The sequence below is a fragment of the Geotrypetes seraphini genome, chromosome 5 (genome assembly GCF_902459505.1).
Source record: "Geotrypetes seraphini chromosome 5, aGeoSer1.1, whole genome shotgun sequence".
NCBI classification, from domain to species: Eukaryota; Metazoa; Chordata; class Amphibia; order Gymnophiona; family Dermophiidae; genus Geotrypetes; species Geotrypetes seraphini.
The window spans coordinates 178,379,704-178,401,539 of record NC_047088.1 but is presented as its reverse complement, the minus strand read 5'-3'; positions in this window follow the sequence as shown (position 1 = coordinate 178,401,539).

Here is a 21,836-nt window from a genome sequence, read left to right as displayed (position 1 = left end):
CTTCCATACCACCCTGACCTCCTTTGTCACCCTTCACCATGATTCCATACCACCTTGACCTCCTTTTGTCACCCTTCAGCATGATTCCATACACCCTGACCTCCTTTCACCATCCTACTATGCTCCTTTCTTTCTCCATCCCAAAGGTCCTGCGATGACTGCTTCTGCTGTGGTTGGAAGAGGTAAGTGACGTCAGAGGGGGCTGGGCCGGCAGACGCAGTTAGTTGCGGCAAGATCCCGTGATGACTGCAGCTGCCGGCCTACCCCCCTCCCAACGTCACTTACCTCTTCCGGAACAGAGGCAATAGACGGCGCAGTCATCGCGGGACTTTCATTCATTTCAGTGTGGCTGCCGACTCTGCTCTAAGTATGGCAGCCGCGCTGAGGTGCCGTTTGGAGCAGCGCGGGAGGTTCCGGATCCAGCCGGCTGTGCACCCCCTTGGAGTTTGCACCTGGGGCGGACCTCCCCCCCCCCCCCCCCCGTTGGTACGCCACTGCTTTGAGAGGATTCATAACGACTCCTGATGAAGACACATTATTTATGTGTTGAAACACTGGCCGTCGAGCTGTGCTGTAATCTGTTTTATTTGATTTTCCAATAAAGTTGGTGTATTCCTAAGGAAGGACTATCCTTTCGTCCTCACTTTTCTCTGCTTTGACATCATACAATGGCACTTCCAGATCTCAGAAAGTATAAGGTCTACTCAGCTTCCCAGGGTTTTTGTGGGGGTTTTTTGTTTACACAATTGAATGGATGTAAAACAAAGCTCTTCTGTTAAAACCTAATATATTGTGTGTGTTTTTCCTTTAACGCTGTTTCCATCTCTCTCTCTTTTTATATTTGGAATACAAAAATAAACTATATTGCCAACATAAGGATTTCACCCTTGCCTGAATTATGGCTGAAAAATCCAGAATTTTACTATGTATATTAAATACCTCTTATGTTTTGGTCCTGAACATGATCAGAAGAACTTTAAATATTGTGCTCAAATATTGACATGATCATGAAAAGATCATTTTAATTGCCTATGTGATCATTTTGAAGCTAAAACAAAGCCGCTCCTAGAAAAGCACACAAAAACTCCTTTGCACAGAAGGCAACTTCTTCTGTACAGACCAGTAGAGAATCTTGTAAGAAGGATGAATTAGAATATGAGTACATACACCTTTGAAATCCTCCACAGCACACATCCAATAGAGGGAATGGAGGACATTCTGACTTTTTTAAGAGAACAGCTAAAATGTCTGAGACTGAGTAAAAGATACTGCAGAAGCCTCCAGTCCTTTTGGAATTTGAAAGTGATCTTAAAAGACTTTGAGGTATCCAATCTCACAGCGCAGCCACTACTAGAGTGTCTGCACAAGTCTGAGGAGAGGTTGCTTGTGTCATCTCCACCTGAACAGCTGATGAATTACAAGCAAGCGAACACAGACAATGTAAGCTTACACCTAAGAAGATGCATTTAATTGCAATGTCTGCTTAACAACCACAGCAGGTGCCGGACTATCTTCTATTGAAAGACTTTTTCAGTGAAGACTGATATACTAACGTTCAATCTATTATGTAATGGCCTACACTTTGAGTTATCATTCAATTTTCATTCTCTGCTATATTTCAAAATTGATGAAAAACTAGCCTTTCAGCAACTGTTGCAATTTGTAAACACTCATGGTCTTATATCCATATCAATTGGGTCCACATCAAGACTATAGCAGTTCAAGGACCAACAGTTCTGCATGTGCCAGAATCTGTTATCCATTCAGCCTGCTTCTAAAAGTTTGGATGTGAAATGCAAAGTTCAACCAACTTCAAGATTTAATAATATTCTGCTATCACACTTTTCAGTAGTGGTAGAAGTAGCTATGAGAAAACCTAAGACATGCACAGATTTTTCTAATACTCTGGGGAATAATTCTCAATTACTGGAACACTTGGAGAAGACTTTTTTTTAAGAAGATATGCCATCTGCAATGAAAGATGCTCACAAACTCTATGATAATGTACACATACTATTTTTAACAAGAAGCAATTTTTTTCACCTATTTATTCTATGCAAGTGAAGTCATTGTTTTTATACTAACAGAGGCTGATAAATATTATATTTTTAATATTCTTATATTTTTAAGTTTTTAGTTATATTTAGTTTTATTTTGTTGGTTTCTACTTTATTTTGTTCCTTTCATATACCTTATTCATAGTTTTACAGGGTTCTTTACTTTTTTCTTTTAATTTTCACTTGGGCGAGTCAGAAAACATCTTGGCTAGGAGGAGTTTCACAGTTATAGAATCACAGCATAACTAAACCTAAAGGCCTGGAACGGTTAATTTTCAGTAGAGGACCTTCCTACCTGCGTATGATGACTGGAGATCACTGTGGGGAGATCATTGCTGGAGGCAGGACCAGTTGAGGCATGGTTGATCGCTGATGGTTGCTGCCTAGGATGGGGCAGTGTCTGCTCTCTCATTGGGAAGGGGCTGGTGGTGTCTCCGGATCTGTGGAGTGGGGCCGTGCCATGGACTCCTCCTCCTGGTTGTCCGCCAAAGGAGGCTGAGTGCTGTATTCTTCAGGAGCTGCCCATGAGCATCTGCCGCCCACCGAGAGCAGAGCAGCTCGGTGCTGGATTGTTCTATCTCTGTGTATCTTCTGCCTGGAAGCGATGAGTCAGGGGCTGCAGCAGCTGGAAAGCCGGAGCTGATATCTGTCCCATCTGGACTTTTGCTATTGGGATTATTTAAGATATGCTGAGGCAACAGAGCTGCTTCAGGAAATTGGACTTCTGTCAGACTTATTTGATTTTTTATTTTTCCCCAGTTTATGAATTATTTTAAATTTTATTCCATTGTTTTTACCCCTATTCTTTTTATTTTATTAACTGAATTCTATTGTTTAACCATTCCTCCCTTCTATTCCCTTTTACATAGTCCTTTAATTCATTTAGATATCATTTACATAGATGGTGCTCCTATGTGTAAAGTTAGGATTTTCTATGAAATATTCTACATGCTTCTCTCCTCTCCGCTCCTTCCTGCCCTCCATAGTCCTCCCTACCCTCTTCTAATCTCTTCCTCTGTAATGTCGCCTAGAGCTTGTATAGGTATGTGTGAAGCACAAATGGAAGAAATAAAAATAAAATAAATAAATATTTTTACATCTTATCAGGGCAGCTTATGATGCCTTCTGCAGTTGTAACCAAATGCCTGTTTTTTGTTGTTTGTTTTTTTAACAGTCTCTCTTTGGAAAAAAGTAAAATACTGTATACTATGCAATCAATTAAAAATGTTTGCTCTACTTTTCATCTCTATACATCTACTACTCTGTTAGGTACTTGTTTCAATCAATACCAAAATGTTATTGCCACAAACTATTTTGGTAGGCTCAACATATTGTTGACCCTAAGACAATGCAAAGAAAAGGGTTTAGCCTAAGCTGGTGACTTCTGCCCAAGCTAAGCAGAAACCTTCTTTTTAATTATGTTCTAGAGCAGTGTATCGCAAACTGTGTGCCGTGGTACACTAGTGTGCTTCCTGAGATTCCAAGTGTGCTGCGGCTCACAGAGGAGGAAGAGAAACACCGGCCAGCGGACTTGCCTCTCGCTGCAAGGCACCTCCTGTAGTGCCAGCACTGCATCTTCCTACTGCTGTCGCGTTTCTCTCTGCACACGAACTCCCTCCCTCCCCGGCAGCATCTTCCTGCTGCCATCGCCGCATTTCTCTCTGTACCCTTCCCCCCTGACCAGCAGCGGCAGCTCTGTGTGCTTTTTAACTTGGTCACAGAGCTGCCGCTAGGATTAATTTAGATACTGTTTCATCTGAGAGCCTGGGGGCCTTTGTTAGGCCAGCAAGCATCATCGAAGCAGGCTGGCCTAGCAAAGGCCCGAGGCTCCCAGATGAAGCCACGTCTAAATTAATCCTAGTAGCAGCTGTATGACCAAGTTAAAAAGCGCACAGTGAGCTGCCACTAGAGATGGGAGAAATACTGCTGGACAAGGGAGGAGGGAAAGGGAAGGGAGAAGGGGGAGGATGGAAGGGAGAAGGAGTACTGCTGGACATGGGGAGAGGAAGAGGTGCTGCTGGATAGGGGGCAGGGAAAGGGAAGGGAGAAGAGGTGCTGCTGGACCTGGTAGAAGGGGAGGGAAAGGAAAGATGCTACACACTGGAGGAGAGGGTGAGATAGTGGATGGGGAGAGAGCATATTAGCTATGAGTGGGGTTGGGGGACGGAAGGAAGGAAAATTGTTACAGGAGGAGTGAGAGTGATGAGAGAGGGAGAAATGGGCATGGGGTGGAGGAGAGGGAGAAATGATGCATGGGGGAAAGAACATGGGTAGGGGAGTGGGAAGGAAGGATGTCACTCGAGGGAAGAGGCAAGGAGAGAGAGAAAAAGGTGTGCAGGAGGCAGAAAGGATTGGACTCATGGAGAGGGTGATATGGATGGGGAGAACAGAAAGGAGGGAAGGAGAAATGTCACACTCGGGGGCAAGGAGGAGAGGGCAGAGAGTGAAAAGTTGGACTCATGGAGGGAGAGAGAGGAGATGTTGGTTAGGGGAGGGAAGAGGACCGAGGAGAAGAAACATGAGGAAGAGAAAAAGAAATGTTGGACTGGTGGAAAAGAGGGAGAAATGTTGGAATGGGAGCAGGGCCAGAAAGGAGGAAGAGAAGGGAGATGGACTGCAGGGGGCAGAAAGGAGGAAGGGGAGGGGGGCAGGGGAGGAGAGATGATTAAAGGAAGGGAGAGATACCAGATAAGGGCATAGAAGGGAAAGAGGGGAGACTGGTAGCGCAATAGAAATAATAATAATAGTAGTAGTAGAGATAGATGCCAGATTGAGAGGAGAGGAGAGGAGAGAGATGCCAGACTGGGAAGGGGGAAAGGAAGGAGAGAGATTTTAGACCACTGGGAGGAGGGAGGGAAGGAGAAAGATGTTGGACTACTGGGGGGGAAGGAAAGAGATGTTAGACTATGGAAACGGTGAGGGAAGGAGAGAAAGAGGAAGGGAAGACATGGAAAAGTAGATTTTGAGAATAAAGCAGAAAATTGAAAAAATTGAATGTTAAGTTAATGTTACAGATGGATGCAAGGCAGAAAACGAAGAAGGAGAGAAAACAGTCAATGGATAAGAAGGCACTGGAAACAGTTAAAAGCACAGAAAAATAAAGTCACTACACAACAAAAGCAGGGACAATGATTTTATTTTCAATATAGTGATAGAAATGTGTCAGTTTTGAGAATTTATATCTGCTGTGTATATTGTGTGTATATGAAAAATAAATAGAAAAAATTGCATTACAATTAGTAAAGGGGAAGAGCTTAGGTGGTTATAGGGTGGAGTTTGGGAAGTCTGTGGCTGGGGTATTCAGTTGATATTTGTTGGACTTCCCTGCTGGCTCGCCTTGTTGGCATTTCAGGGCCTGTCTGGAAGGCCTCTGTGCATGCATGGATGTCAACGTGATGATGTCATGAATGCACATTATGTTATCTCGATGACGTCCACACACTTCCGGGTGCTCCGAGCCATGGCCACCAACTTTAGTGTGCCCCGGCTCAAGAAATTTTGAGAGACACTGTTCTAGAGACTTCCAGTCACAAAAAACAAACAAATAACAAAACAACCCTCCCCCCCCCCCCACAGCATTCATCTTGCTCTCCCTTGCCTTTCTACTTTTCCTGTGCTTATCATGCTTTTTCTTCAGGTATTCCCCTATTTTACCAAAATCAACATGTCTGAAATCTAGTACTTTGAGTTTTATGCAACTGCACTCTGCTTTTGCTCTTATATCAAACAATATCTTGGTCACCCATCCAATGGTGTACTATGGGGTGGGGGGCAGTCCACCCAGTATGCATAGCAGAAGGGGGTGCTCCTGGTGTCGGTGTTGTGGTCCAAGAACTTCCCATTCTACTGGCGTTGGGCCTTCTTCTCTGCTGGGTCCTGCCTTAATGGAAGCAGGCGGGACCTAGTAGAGAGTAAGGCCCAATGCTGACAGAACAGTGAGTTGTGAAGGCTTCTGACAATGAGAGAGAGTGAGAGAGGTACCCATTGGGGATGGGAGTTGAGAAATGCTGCATCGAATTGGAGGGAGGGAGGGAGGGAGGGAGGGAGGGATAAGGGAGAAAGCCATCTATTTGGGGGCAGGGAGAGAGAGAGAGAATGAAGGGAAAGGAAAGGAGAAGAGAGAGTGATACCAGTCCATGAGGAAGGGAGGGAGGGAGGGAAAGGAAGAAGAGGAGATGCCAGAGCTTGGAGGGGGAAGGAGAGATAGAAGGGAAGAAGAGAGATGCCAAGGCATGGGGGGAGGGAAATGAGAGAGTTAGAGATGCAAACAACTGGGAATAGAGGGAGCATGGAGGGGGAGGGTTAAGGGAGAGATAGATGGGAAGGATAGATATACCAAGATATAGGGGAAGGGAAGGAAAGGAGACAAAGATGCCAGACCATGGGGTGGGAAGGAGGGAAGGAAAGAAGAAGAGAAATGCTAGAGCATGGGGAAAGTGAAGACAAAGAAAAAAAATGGAGGGGGGCTGAAATGAATCATGTATAAAAGAAAGAAGGGGCACAGGATAGACAGTTCATGGAAGGGGTATAGAAAAAGGGAAAATGCCATACCAAAGGGGAAGAGTCAGTGGATGGAAAGGGCAGAGAAATAGGGCAGATGCTGGATGGAAAGGAGAGTGAAGATGAGGAAAGCAGAAACCAGAGATGACAAAAGTTAGAAAGCAGTATTGTAGCTGTATTGATAAACATTTATAAATAGAAAATGGAAGAAGGTAATCTTTTTATTGGGCTAATTTTAATACATGTTTTACTAACTTTTGGAGAACAAAACCCCCTTCTTCAGGTCAGGACTGGATACTATAACAGCAGTATACTGCACATACCTGAGGAAGAAGGGTTTTGCCTCTGAAAACTAACTGACAAATGGATTAGCCTAATAATAAAAATGGATTAGCGTAATCTTATTTTAGTTTTTTTCCATGAAAGTTTATTAAGATTTTGAAAAATACAAGAGAATATAAAACTGAAACATCAATGAAGTTCACAGTACATTAGTGCATGAACTTCAATCACTGGCAACATGCAAGCCATATACTCAATCTCATCATCACAAGGTTATTTCCCAAGTTCTTACCTTTTCTGTATCACAACTTTTCACATAAATGAAGAAGTGTTTCCTGATTTCTATCTGAAGCCTCATTTAAATCCTCATATAAAAACCTTCCATACTCTAGACTGTAAATGAGCTGTCATCTGATACTTAAAAAGAACTGAATCATTTAGAAAAATGATTCAACTTTTCATCTCTTTCAGCTTCTTGCATATATTTCTGCTATGAACAAGCAGAAATTACTGTTAACTTCAATGCAGTGGCATACCTAGCATATGTGACACCCGGGGCCCATTATTTTTAACACCCCCTTCCTCTATATGAAAAACATGATTTTTTAGTAATAATCCACACATCACACAACAAGAGTGTACCTAGGAAAAGGCATACTGCAGTGAGCAGTAGAACATCAATATACCTATTGTACAACTAAACAAGCCAAACTAGTATAGATCGATACTGCACAGTCAGTGCTAACAGAAAACCATGTATTTTGTACACACAGAACAAAGAATATGGAATATGGAATATGGAACAAAGAATACCCAATATGGAATATGTAATCACAAACAAAAATAGAAATATGCAGACAAAAGTTAAACTGAACCACCAAGAAGCAGGACTCTGCCTACAATGTAGCACTATAGAAACAGAAACAGTGATCCATGTCCCCTAATATTGTGCAAAATATAAAGATAGTTGTAAAGTTGAAAAAACTGAGAAATAGCTATCATCACTTTATAAATAAACAAAAATAAAACAAAAAAATGGAAAATAAAATAATAGCAATTTATTGGACTAATACATTTTTCAATTAGCTTTCAGAGGCCAAAACCTCTTTCCTCAGGTCAGTATACTGCTGTTATGCTAGCCTGTCCTGACATGAGGAAGGCAGTTTTGGTCTCTGAATTAGTCAAAAATGTATTACAATTAGTCCAATAAAAGGATCATCTTATTTACAATTTTTATTTATAAATGTTTATCAACATGGCTATAATAATGCTTTATCCTAAAGCAAAAAAAAAAAAAAATAGGTAAAAAAAAAAAAATTCTACTTTGTCATCTCTGGTTTCAGCTTTCCTCATCTTCTCATCACTCTCTTCCTTCCATCCACTGTGCGCCCTTTTCTGCCCCTTCGATTTGGCATTTTCTCTCCTTCTATACCCCTTCCAGCAACTGCCTGCCTCCCCCTTCCATCTCTCCCTCCACCCCCATTGGTCTGGCATCCAACTTCTTCCCTTCCCCCAATGGTCTGGCATCTCTCTCCTCCTTTTCTTCCCTCTCCCTTCCCCATGATCTGGCATTTCACTCGCCCCTCTCCTCTCCTTTCCCTTCCCTTCCCTCATCTTCATTCTCAATTTATTTTCTGCATCTTTCTAGATTAAATTTCTTCTTACTATCCAGTCCTTAAGTTCCCTCTTTTCAATGTGTCTAACTGCAGCTTGCCACCTCTTTCCCGGACCCCTTCCAGTATTTCACTAACTCTGTCCTCTCCACTTCCATCCAGCATCTCTATACTTCCATGCAGTGTCTGCTCCCCTCTCTCTTTCCAATTTCCACTTTTATTCAGCATCAACTCTCCCTGCCCTCCCCACTAAAATCCAATGTCTGCCCTCTTCTCTCTCACCATCCACTTCCATAAGCATATGACCCTCTCTCTCCCTCCAACCCAGTTCCATCCAGTATCCTTCCCCCTTCTGTCTCTATCATCAAAAAGGCCATCAGTTAGATTTGGTAGCTATGTCCACAAAGGAGATCCTAAGTCCTTCTATTTCTTTATCCGACGGTATCTGGTGCCACGATATCTGGTCTGATCATTTCACCTACTACTTTAACTTAATCTGGAATCAACCAAAAGAAAAAACTCGCCCAAAGATAAAAAAAGAACATCTCACAAGGGGCCACATCAACCCAGAGGAATACTGGGCACATTACGAATCACGTGAGGAAATAGATGAAGAGGATGATTTCTGGGAACAGTGGACGAAAACAAGTACATCCATCTTAGATAAAATTGCCCCTAAGCGAAACAGAACAAACCGCTCAAATAAATATAATAAATGGTTCGACTCTGAACTATTAAAAATGAAACAATCAGTAAGATGACTAGAAAGGATCTGGAATAAAACAGGAGAAATATCAGACCGGAACAATTGGAGATCCAACATAAAGTACTACAAACAATTGATAAAAGAAAAACGAAAAGCATTCTACTCATCCAAAATTCATGCATCCAATATGAGTTCAAAAGGAGTCAACACTAAAGAACTGTTCAACTTGGTTACAAATTTATTTGATACCACATGTCACAATCAATCCATGCACGACACAAAACTTCCATCAGCAGACGATCTAGCACAACACTTTGACTCAAAAATTATGAACCTAAGGAACAATTGTCCAACAAACAACATACATGCACATCAAATAGCCAACATACATGAAAATGAAACACCAGTGGATATGTTTTGGAACTCCTTTCAGGACCTAGAATGGAATAACTTCATAAAACTCTATAACAAGTATACTAAATCACACTGCATTCTAGATCCCTGTCCCCCTGACATTATGAAAGCAGCCCCATTAGACTTTAAACTAACACTGTGGAGTTATCTGACCAATAAGTTCAAAAATGGAAAATTCTTAACGAATAACGGTCACATTATAATCACCCCAATTCCAAAAAATCGTAAACAATCCCTAACATCAGTAACCAACTATAGACCGGTAGCATCCATTCCATTCTTTGTAAAAATAATGGAAGGTTTAGTACATACCCAATTGATGGACTACCTTGATAAGTTCTCTCTACTACATGAAACCCAGTCTGGCTTCAGACCTCTGTTTAGCACTGAGACGGTGATTGCAGCGACCCTAGAATACTTACGCAACTTATTCAGCAAGGGCCATAATGCCTTAATCATGCAATTTGAAATGAGCTCGGCCTTCGACTTGGTGGATCATGAGAAATTGTTACAATGTTTAGATGCAATCGGCATCAGAGGTGAGATATTTGACTGGTTCAGAGGATTCCTTACGACCCACACCTATCAAGTACGTTTTAATTGCAACCTCTCTAAAACATGGAGAAACCCATCAGGCGTTCCACAGGGGTCTCCATTATCCCCACTACTCTTCAACATCTATATATCATCACTAGGCGTGCAGCTGGCCCAGCGGGGTATAAAAGTATTCAGTTATGCGGATGACTTTACAATCATTATCCCGTTCAATACTTCTCCCTCCGAAATCACCCCCACGGCAACAGAAACACTAAACCTGATGGAACAATGGACCACAGAATTCAGAATGAAGCTTAATTCAGATAAAACTAAATTCTTTATAGCCTCGCCACACCCACCTGTCACCACAACACCACTACACATTAACAATCTCAACTACCCTATTCAACCTACAATGAAGGTTCTGGGGTTAATACCGGACCAAGGTCTAACCATGAAAGACAATGTGGACTCCCTAGTCAGAAAGGGGTTTTTTACTCTCTAGAAACTTAGGTCCATTAGAGCATACTTCGACACTTCAGCATTCAGAATTCTGGTACAATCCCTAATACTAAGCCACCTGGATTATTGTAACATTGCCCATCTGGCAATCTCCCGGAAGCAAATGTAGAGACTACAACTGATACAAAATGCAGCAGTCAGGTTGATGTTCGGGTTGAAGAAGTCCGATCACATAACCCCTTCCTACCGACTCTTGCACTGGCTGCCAATGGAGGCACGTGCGAAGTTCAAGCTGGGATGTCTCTGCTTCAAGGTACTATCTGGTCTAGCCCCTAAATATATAACTGACCTCTTCTCCTTCTCAATCAATAGACATAAGAGAAGAACACACCTGAAGTTCATTTCCCCACCGGCTAGAGGATGCAAATTTAAGGATGCAAATCAATTAACGTTTGGCTGAGGAGATGGTGCGAAGAGGAGGGTTTCCACTTTGTTAGGAACTGGACTACTTTCTTGGGGAAGAACAAGTTCTACAGAAGAGATGGATTGCACCTTAGCACAGCTGGGACGAGGATGCTGGCAAGCAACGTCCAGAACGTCATAGACTTGGCTTTAAACTGAGGAGAAGGGGAAAGCCGATAGTTGACCTGACCTCGACACATCGGACATCAGTACCTGACAAGGATACTGAACTGGGACATTGTAAAGGAGGACTCGGGACTGAGTGTGTATGTGTTGAAAAAGGACCTAAGGACGCATTGCAGGGATCGAGGGCACAAATGGACCTGGTAAGCGGCACCAAAACAGAACAACAGGAGCCAGAGGGGCAAAGACATTGTGAAAAAGAGCCCAGGACTGAGTGGGAATTAGGAGAGCAGGAGGTGCAGGGGAAACAGGCAGAGGACATCACACACACACAACAGGAGGAGGACGAAGCTCAGGGGCTGGCAAACCATGAGGAAAACTGCAGGAGTACCAAAGCACAAGGGAAACAAAAAGAGAGGACTAAAAACTGGGTCTTAAACTGCCTATACACAAATGCTAGGAGCCTGAGGGCCAAAATGGGAGAACTGGAAATCACTGCCAGCAATAAGGACCTAGACATAATTGGAGTCACAGAAACGTGGTGGACCGAGGACAATCAATGGGATGTGGCCATACCAGGGTACAAACTATACAGGAGAGACCGGACACATAAAAAGGGTGGAGGAATAGCGCTGTACATAAAAGACTCCATACCATCAACCAGGATGGAAACAACAGTACGGGCGGATGGCTTGGAATCACTACGGGTTAAGCTACAGGGAGGAGCAGGAGCAGACATTAAATTGGGTCTGTACTACCGCCCACCTGGACAACCGGAAGAAATCGACCAGGAGCTGGAGGCTGAACTGAGGCAGGTATGCAGAAGCGGAAATGTGTTGGTGATGGGGGACTTCAATCATCCTGGGATAGACTGGAGTATTGGGCACTCAAACTGCGCAAGAGAGACCAAATTCATAGAGGTCACGAGGGACTGTTTTATGGAGCAACTGGTCACGGAACCAACACGGGGCGATGCCACTCTTGACCTAATTTTCAACGGACTAGGGGGGCCAGCAAAGGAGGTGGCTGTATTACCCCCGCTAGGTAACAGCGATCACAACACGATCCAGTGCAGGCTTGAATTTGGATCATCAAAGGGGAAAAGAACCACAACGACGGCACTCAACTTCAAAAAAGGAAATTATGATGCCATGAGGAAAATAGTGGGAAAGAAACTCAAAGGCAACATAGGGAAGACGGAATCCGTAGAAAAAGCCTGGACCATACTCAAGGAGACTGTGCACGAAGCGCAAAACATATGCATCCCCAAGTTCAGAAAAGGGTGCAAAAAAAATAGAACAAAAAACCCAGTGTGGATAACAAATGCGGTGAAGAAGGCGATAAGCGACAAGAAAGCATCGTTCAGAAAATGGAAAAAAGGCCAAACAGAGTAGAACCAAAAAGTGCACAAAGAACACCAAAAGGAGTGTCACCGAGTGGTTAGAAAAGCAAAAAAAGAATACGAAGAGAGACTGGCAGAGGAAGCAACAAACTTCAAGTCGTTCTTCAGATACGTCAAGGGGAAGCAACCGGCGAGAGAAGAAGTGGGACCATTGGACGATGGAGACAGAAAGGGAGTAGTAAAAGAAGAGAAAGTGATAGCTGACAGGTTAAATGAGTTCTTCACGTCAGTCTTCACGATGGAGAATATAACCAACATTCCGGAACCCGAGGAGATCGTAATAGGAGACCAAGACGATAAGCTGGTAGATTTAGAGGTGAGCCAAGAGGATGTACTCAAGCAGATTGACAGACTAAATAGCGACAAATCGCCAGGTCCGGACGGCATTCACCCAAGGGTACTCAAGGAACTAATAGACGAAATAGCGGAGCCACTTCGACAGATATGCAACCTATCCTTAAAAAACGGAGAGATCCCGGAGGATTGGAAAATAGCAAATGTCACGCCCATCTTCAAGAAGGGCGCAAGGGGGGACCCGGGAAACTACAGGCCGGTGAGCCTTACCTCAGTCCCGGGAAAGATGATGGAGGCACTGATTAAAGACAGCATCTGTGAGCACATCGAAAAAAATGGGCAACTAAAACCGAGTCAACATGGCTTCTGTAAGGGTAGGTCATGCCTCACAAACTTATTGTACTTCTTTGAAGGAGTAAACAGCCAGGTGGATAAAGGGGAATCTATAGACATCATTTACCTTGACTTCCAAAAAGCCTTCGACAAGGTGCCACACGAGAGACTGCTTAAAAAGATATGGAACCACGGGGTACAAGGGGAGGTCCATCGATGGATCAAAAACTGGCTGGCAAACAGGAAGCAGAGGGTTGGTGTGAAGGGCCACTACTCAGACTGGAAAGGGGTCACGAGCGGAGTTCCGCAGGGGTCGGTGCTGGGACCGCTCCTGTTCAATATCTACATAAACGACCTAGAGGCGGGAACCAAGTGTGAAGTCATTAAATTTGCAGATGACACCAAACTATACAGCAGGGCCCAAACCAGGGAAGACTGCGAAGATCTCCAAAAGGATCTAACGCAGCTGGAAAAGTGGGCCGAAAAATGGCAGATGAGCTTCAACGTGGAGAAATGCAAGGTCATGCACGTGGGGAAAAAGAACCCGATGTTCACATACAAAATGGGGGGAACACCACTAGGGGTCAGTAACCTGGAGAGAGACCTGGGAGTGATGGTAGACGCAAAGCAAACAAAACAGAAGACTGCAGACCTTGTACACGATGCAGGCAGACTTTATTTATAACAAGTAAATCATTAATTAAAAACCTCTTTCTAGGCAAGGTTTTTAATTAATTTGTTTGCTTTGGATTGTTTTTTACTGCAGACAGTTGGACCTCTGACTCCTATTTTTGGTTGTGAGTGATGGTAGACGCATCACTAAAGGCATCGGCGCAATGCGCCACAGCCTCTAGGAAAGCAAACAGAATGTTGGGTATCATTAAGAAGGGTATTACGACCAGGACGAAGGAAGTCATCATGCCGTTGTATCGTGCAATGGTACGGCCGCATCTGGAGTACTGTGTCCAGTATTGGTCACCGTACCTCAAGAAAGACATGGCGGTACTTGAGGGAGTACAAAGAAGAGCAACTAAACTGATAAAGGGAATGGAAAATCTCCCATATACCGACAGATTGAAGCAGTTGGGACTTTTCTCCCTGGAGAAGCGAAGACTTAGAGGAGACATGATAGAAACCTTCAAGATCCTGAAGGGCTTAGAAAAAGTAGACAGGGACAGATTTTTCAAATTAAGGGGCACCACAAGCACAAGGGAGCACTCGGAGAAATTGAAAAGGGACAGGTTTAGAACAAACGCTAGGAAGTTCTTTTTCACTCAGAGGGTGGTGGATACATGGAACGCGCTTCCAGAGGCTGTTGTAGACAAGAAAACCTTAAATGGTTTCAAAGAAGGTTTGGATAGATTCCTAGAAGAAAAAGGGATTGAGGGGTATAGATAGGTATAGACCATTGCTCAGGCAATGGGCCTGATGGACCTATGGTCTGCCTCAGCGGAGGCAACTTCTTATGTTCTTATGTTCTTAAGAGACATCATCAACAACTTCTATCATATCAAGCAGCCTTATGGGGCAAAGACCTGGAAAAACTAATTACACACACAAACAACTATGGTGAATTTAGGAAACACCTAAAAACATACCTGTTCTCGAAATACCTAGGTAACAAATCTGGACAATAGACCCCCATCACAATCCCACCCCCAAATCTGATCTTGTAAACTGTTAACCACTAATCTCTAACTATGAATGTTCCATTCAATTTGTAGAATCTTTCTAATTCATTGTAAACCGCATAGAACTTCACGGTCCTGCGATATATAAACTGTTGTTATTGTTATTATTATTATCATTCTCCCTGAACCCCAATCAGCATCTGCCCCCTCTCTCTCCCTCCACTCCTCCCCAACCACCACCCTTCCATACCAGTGTTCTGCTCCCTTCTCTCTCCCTCCATCCCAATGCCATCCAGTATCCTGTCCCCTCGCCTTCCCAATGCTGCTGTATGCTTCTCAAAACCTCCCTATACCTTCCCGTGGCTGCTGGCTCTGCTCTAGAACAAGAAAGTGATGTCAGAGGGGGTGGACCAGCAGCCACAGGGAGGTGCAGGAGCTTCTCATGTTGGGTGAATTTAAAGTCTACTGTCACTGCTGCTGTTTCAGGAAAACAGCAGCGGCAGAGTAGAACAGGAGGTCCCAGACCCAGTGTGCAGACTGTGCAACCCCTTAGAGCAGGGGTGCCCAACACGTCGATCGCGATCGACAGGTCGCTCGCTCAGGCGACCCCAGTCGATCGCAGAGCGGGTTCCCTTCTTCCCTTCTCTTTTTTCCCCTCCTGACTGGCCTGCTCCTGAATTCTGCTGCTGCCTCCGCTGCTCAACATTTAAAAAAAAAAAAACGGCTTGGAGAATTTATGCTCCGGGGGCTAACGTGTGCTTGTACCGGCTTCCCTTCTCTTCCCTCTGAAACCGGAAGTTATGTCCGGGGGGGGGGAGAGAAGGGAAGCCGGCACGCACATGTTAGAACCCCATTCGCGGGCTAAAGCAGGAGACAGGTCAGTGAAGCTTGCGATTTGCTCTTCTTGCTGCCAGGTCCTGCCTACTTTCTGTTTCCTCAAAGGCAGGACCCGGCAGCATTTCTCCCAATAGGTCGATCTTGGGCCGATCAGCCTTCCTCTCCCCGACATCAATTCTGCCGTCGGAGAGGAAGTTCTGGCCAGCGGAACTTCCTCTCCGACGGCAAAATTGACGTCGGGGAGAGGAATGCTGATGGGCCCGAAGCAAGGAGAGCTTGGCCGGCAGCGGGCAGCTTTGGGGGCCTGTTATCCGATGGCAGCGGCAGTGGCAGTGGCTTGGGGGAGGGCAAGGAGGGAGAAAGAGGGCAGGCAGGGAGACAGAAGGAAAGAAGAGAAACAGAAAAGAAGAAAGGGGGCATGAAGAGAGAAAGAAAGAGAGGGCAGGGAGAGAACAAGAAAATGTTTGGGGGGGAATGAGGTCAGGAGGAGAGGAAGCATACAGGCTAAAAGAAGGGAAGAAAGATTGGATGCACAGTCAGAAGAAGAAAGTGCAACCAGAGACTCATGAAATCACCAGATAAGGTAGGAAAAATGATTTTATTTTAAATTTAGTGATCAAAATGTGTCTGAATTTATATCTGCTCTCTATATTTTACAATATGGTCCCCTTTTACTAAACCGCAAATTAGGTTTTTAGCGCAGGGAGCCTATGAGCGTCGAGAGCAGCGCTGGGCATTCAGCACAGCTCCCTGCGCTAAAAACTGCTATCGTGATTTAGTAAAAAGGGAGGGGGTGGGTATTTGTCTATTTTTGTATGGTTGTTACTGAGGTGACAGTGCATAGAGTCATCTGCTTTGACCTCTTTGAAAAAACCCCGGAATAGGAATGATAATTAACAATTCTATGCGTACAGTGTGCGTTGTGTTTTTTTTAAATTTTATTGTTGGTAGATCATTTTGACTTGGTCATTTTAAAAGTAGCTCGCAAGTCCAAAAAGTGTGGGCACCCCTGCCTTAGAGCATAGACCCAGAGTAGACCCCCCCCCCTTAGTACACCACTGCTTCAATGTCAAGTTTCATCAAATTAAAGCTACTGCAGCCACACAGATACCATCCATAAGACATCTTTCTTACGTTTGCTATGCATTTTTGTTTGGACCAGGCTTCAGCATAATGCATTGCCTTTGTTCAAACAATGCTGGTCAATCTGTCCTATGAGAAAACAACTCTCACATTTAGCTGTGTGAGTTGTTCAAAAGACTAAGACAATTTAAGACTAAGGATCCCTAAGCTTGGGAGTCACTCACTTGAATATATGACTAAATGTTGCTTGTTGACGGAAAAGCAATGTTGCTCACTTGTACCAGATGTTTTCCATAGACAGAAGGACTGATAAAGCACACAATCCCTTCCAACAAGCTTCAGAACTAAAGCCCAGATTCTGGAACCAGCACATATGTAGGTAGCTGCCTTAAAAGCAGCCACCAATCGCTTGACAATTACTTGATAGCGCCAGTTACAGATTCGGGCCTGATGCAGCAAAGATAGGTGGCTGAAATGTAGGCCCAGAAAATCCTGGCCTATATTTCAGCTGCCTATCTATACCACAAGGGGATCCTAAAGCAAGCCTACAGCAGCCAGAAGCTGATCGTGGCAGGGGGAGTTATCCCCAATCAGCACCTGCCGGCTCAGCTGATCAGGGGAAAATATCCCTGCCGTGATCAGCTGAGTGGCAGCAGCAGGGACTCCCCCCCAACAATGGCAGGAGGGATTCCCACTCCCTCCTGCTGGAACTCTGGAACTCCCCCTCAAAGTCCCATGGCAGTAGGGATGCCCACTCCCTCCTGCCAGCAGGCCCCCCTGAACCCATGACCTCCCCAACTACCAATATCCCCAAAACACCCACCTGATACACTCCCAAGCCCCAGCCCCCACTCCAGCACACCTAAACCCACTCCGACCCACTCCCGTACCTTTTGTAGTATGGCTAGCTGGAGGGATGCCTGCTCCCTCCAGCCAGTAGGCCTGCCTTTTCACAATGGTGGGCCTTCCCCTTCCCAGAGCAACCTGGAATGCACCGGGGAAAGGTCTAAGGCCCTGACTGTCCAAGGCACCTAAGGCTCCTCTCAATTTGTTGTCCTAGGCTCCTCCCAGTGTATCCCAGGATGCATTGGGAAGGAGGTGAGATCTAAGGCCCTGATTGGCCTAGGTATCTAAGCTCCCTCCTATTTCCACATCTACTTTAGCCGTGGCCTAAAGTGGTTACCTAGCCGTAATTCCAGCCACCTTTTATTTAGGCATTGGTAGGTGCTTCAACACTGCCGTTTTAGACAGCATTTTTCAATTAACTTAGCGATTGGCAGGGCACCTGCCGATGCCTAAGTTTAGGCGCTGGTTATAGAATTTCCCTGTAACTGAGGAGCTGAGGAGACACCTGTGCATGGGAAGGGCCACACATGCTAAGCACTTTATGTTCTAAGCTCTTGGAGAGCAACTCAATCCTAAAGATGTAGGATGATATCACCCATCTGTGTGTCTATCAGTCTTAATGTCCACAGAAAGCATTTGTTGCAGTTGAGCAGCATTTATTCTAAAATGACCTTCTAGGTCAGATTACTACATGTTTCTTTGTGGTAATAGAGAATTCAAATCCATATCTATAACCATATCTATACCTGTACATATATGTAGAGAGAAAGAGAAAGATGTAGTTTGCTAGATTATAGATATAGATACAAAGAATTACCAACTAGCAAGCTAGAACAGAATTTTTCAGTTGTGCACATTATTTTGAAACAGTGCTCATTCTGCAATGTTCCAAAGAGGAGACCTGTCATATAGTGAATATCCATTCAGAGATGAAAGGTTATCTTTCCTATGCACTGCAATATCTTGGAATGCAATGAATGCAAATTACTTTCTGCAGTGATGAAAATGAAAGGTATGAAAGGCCCTTTTTTTCAATATTTCCCTCAAAGCTTCCCTGTATTCCTTTTGCTTATTCCGATATTGTTTTGCTCATCACAATTCATCTTCACCTTTTACCTCCCCCGCACATGCATATACGTATTATGCTTTAAGATCTTTGTGAATATGTCATCTATGCCAAACCTGTCTGAATGATACAGTGCCTGTGTTTGACTCAGTTATTTTGGATTTTGTTAAGTTTTCAGATAGAATCCTTAATAACTGACTAGCTGGTTGATTGAAAGCATGCTTCAGAAAGCTATTCATGAGTTTAAAGTCGTTTAAAGCCACTCGGAGGCAAAACTCAGAGCCTCTGACAAAAGTATTTATCTCAATCCATGCATGGTCACTGCTGATTTAACAAATACTGTAGTCATGAAAAGAAAGTGAAAGGAATAGATCCCAAAGGAGATGCAAGAACTGTTCATTTTCACAGCAGGATTTGGTATAGCATGGAAAGCCTGAGCTAAGACATGATCTTGGGCACTCCTCAAATCAATCTGGATGATATATTTAGCACTATTTAACCTGCCAGAAAAGGCTCTGACCAGTAAGAAAGCACCTAACCAGCTAAATATAAATATACAGTGCAAGATAACCTGTTATTTCTGCTTAATATTCCCGGTTAATGGCTGAAAGTCAACTGGCTATTTTTATGTGCTAATTGGCAATTTTCAGCACTGATCGGCCAAGTTTGGTGATTAAATCGGGCCTTGCAAATTAGCAGTCCTTTAGCTGCTAAACTTGCAAATTAGCAGTCCTTTGGCTGCTATAAACTTAACTGGCCAATGATGAATATCGACTTAACTGGTTAAGTTTACACTGGACAAAAATAAACCAGATATTCAATGCCAGTCACCAGAAATGGCCCAGCATTAAATATCCAGGGTCAGCGCTGACCACAGGAATCAGCTAGCCTGTCGCTCATGGTATGAATAGTTCTATCTTTGTCTCTTTTCTTTTATTCACACTTTCTGTTGGGTTCTTCTCCTTCCTCCATACTCTTCTTGTCTCTACGCCAACTAAAAACTGCCAACTTCAGCTGGACCTATTCCTTGAGATTTTATCATATAAAATGTAATGATATTGATGACCATGACTATTAGATGGGCTATGAATAATAGACAAGTAAATATATACATACATAAATGTGTACTAACTCAATTATTCTAGTGAAAGTGTTACTCCCCCCAAAAATATCGTTGTATGTGGGTTGGTAGAATTTACATGTGGATACCAAGTACAAAAGTGTATACCAAAAAGTATTGAAAAATCCATGAAAATCTTGCCCTTTCTCCTTTTTAAGGAGTACATAAGAACATAAGAATTGCTGCTGCTGCGTCAGACCAGTGGTCCATTGTGCCCAGCAGTCCGCTCCCGTGGTGGCCCTCTGGTCAAAGACCAGTGCCCTAACTGAGACCAGCCCTACCTGCTTACGTTCCGATTCAGCAGGAACTTGTTTAACTTTGTCTTGAATCCCTGGAGGGTGTTTTCCCCTATAACACTCTGACGGAAGAGCGTTCCAGTTTTCCACTGCTCTCTGGGTGAAGAAGAACTTCCTTATGTTTGTACGGAATCTATCCCCTTTTAACTTTAGAGAGTGCCAAGAGTAGCACACCAGTGACCCAGCTTCTGCCACAGGCGAAATACCAAGCATTCTTTGAGGCACTACACAATACTGAGATCAGAGGAAAAAAGGAAAACAAAATGCTATCCATAAACAAGTCAGAGTTTTAACATTTATTGCCCAGTTTAACTTGCACTGGGGTGTGTTGCTAGCCTCCTAGGCTTACCCTGATTTGGGTTTACTCAGTACCAGAAAACACAGTTCATTTTAAACTAACTTTAAACCATAACAAAAAACTTTTCTGAAACAAGCTTTTACATTCCCCAGAGTCCAGCTGCCACTTGTCTCAGTCTCTGGAGACCATCATCTGATAACTTTCGTACTTATTCAGCCCTCCTCTCAGTCTAATTCAATAAACATATATAGAAATCTTCAGGCTATTGATCCTTGTATTCTCTGTACTATAATTATGCTTCTCCTCTCGTCTATTATGTTATTCAAGGGGCCGTAAAACCAGTGGTGTACCTAGCATATGTGACAACCGGGGCCCATCATTTTTTCACACCCACCCCCCATCTGTACAAAAAACATGATTTTTAGTAACAAGCCACATGTCACACATGAGTACCTAGGAAAAGGCAGCATTTTACATGCAGTGAGCAGTACAACATCAATACACCCATTGTAAAACTAAACAAGCTAGACTAGTACAGATCAATCCTACACCATCAATCCTAACAGAAAACCATGTCTTTCGAACACACAAAACACAGAAAACACCTTCGCCTAGTATGGAATATGTCATCACAAACTAACCCCTCCCCCTTTTACAAAACTGCTCTGACGCTCATAGAATTCTGAGCATCAGAGCTGCTACCACCACAGCTGGAGCTAAAAAATGCTCCACAGTTTTGTAAAAGGGGGGGGGGGGATAAAATAGAAATACATAGACAAAGGTTAAATTGAACCAGCAAGAAGCTGGACTCTGCATACAATGCAACACCACAGAAACAGTGACACGTCTCCTAAAGCAATAAATAAATATAACATTTTTGTTCTACCTTTGTCTTCCCTGGTTTCTGCTTTCCTCATCTTCTTATTACTCTCTTCCTTCCATCCACTGTCTCTCTTCTCTCTGCATCTTCCATTTGCTCTGTTACTTTGCCTCTCCCTTTCTCCTTCCTTTCAAATTGGTCTGGCACCTATCTTCTTCCCTCCACTCCTCCCATAGTCTGGCATCTCTGTCTTCTTCCCTGCCAGCGTCTTCTCCCAACTCTCTCTTCCCCATTTTCCTGCAGCATCTTCTCCCCACTCTCTGTTCCCCATTTCCATTCAGTATCTTCTTTCCACTCTGTCTTCCTCATGTGCTTTCAGCATCCTTCTCCCCCCTCTGTCTTCCCCATGTGCTTTCAGCGTCCTTCTCCCCCCTCTGTTTTACCCTGTTTTCCTCTCCACCCCACCTTTTCTTCCTTTCTCCCTCCCTGTCCATTACCGTCATGGCGCTTTCTCCCCCCCCCTGGCCCGGACAACAGGCCCGGTCCAACAAACCTCCCTGCCCTGTGGCCGGCGATGTCTAAACTGCCTTCTTACAGCAGCCGGAGCGTTGTAGTTGCATATGGCTGCCGTAAAGGTCGTCTCTGATGCAACTT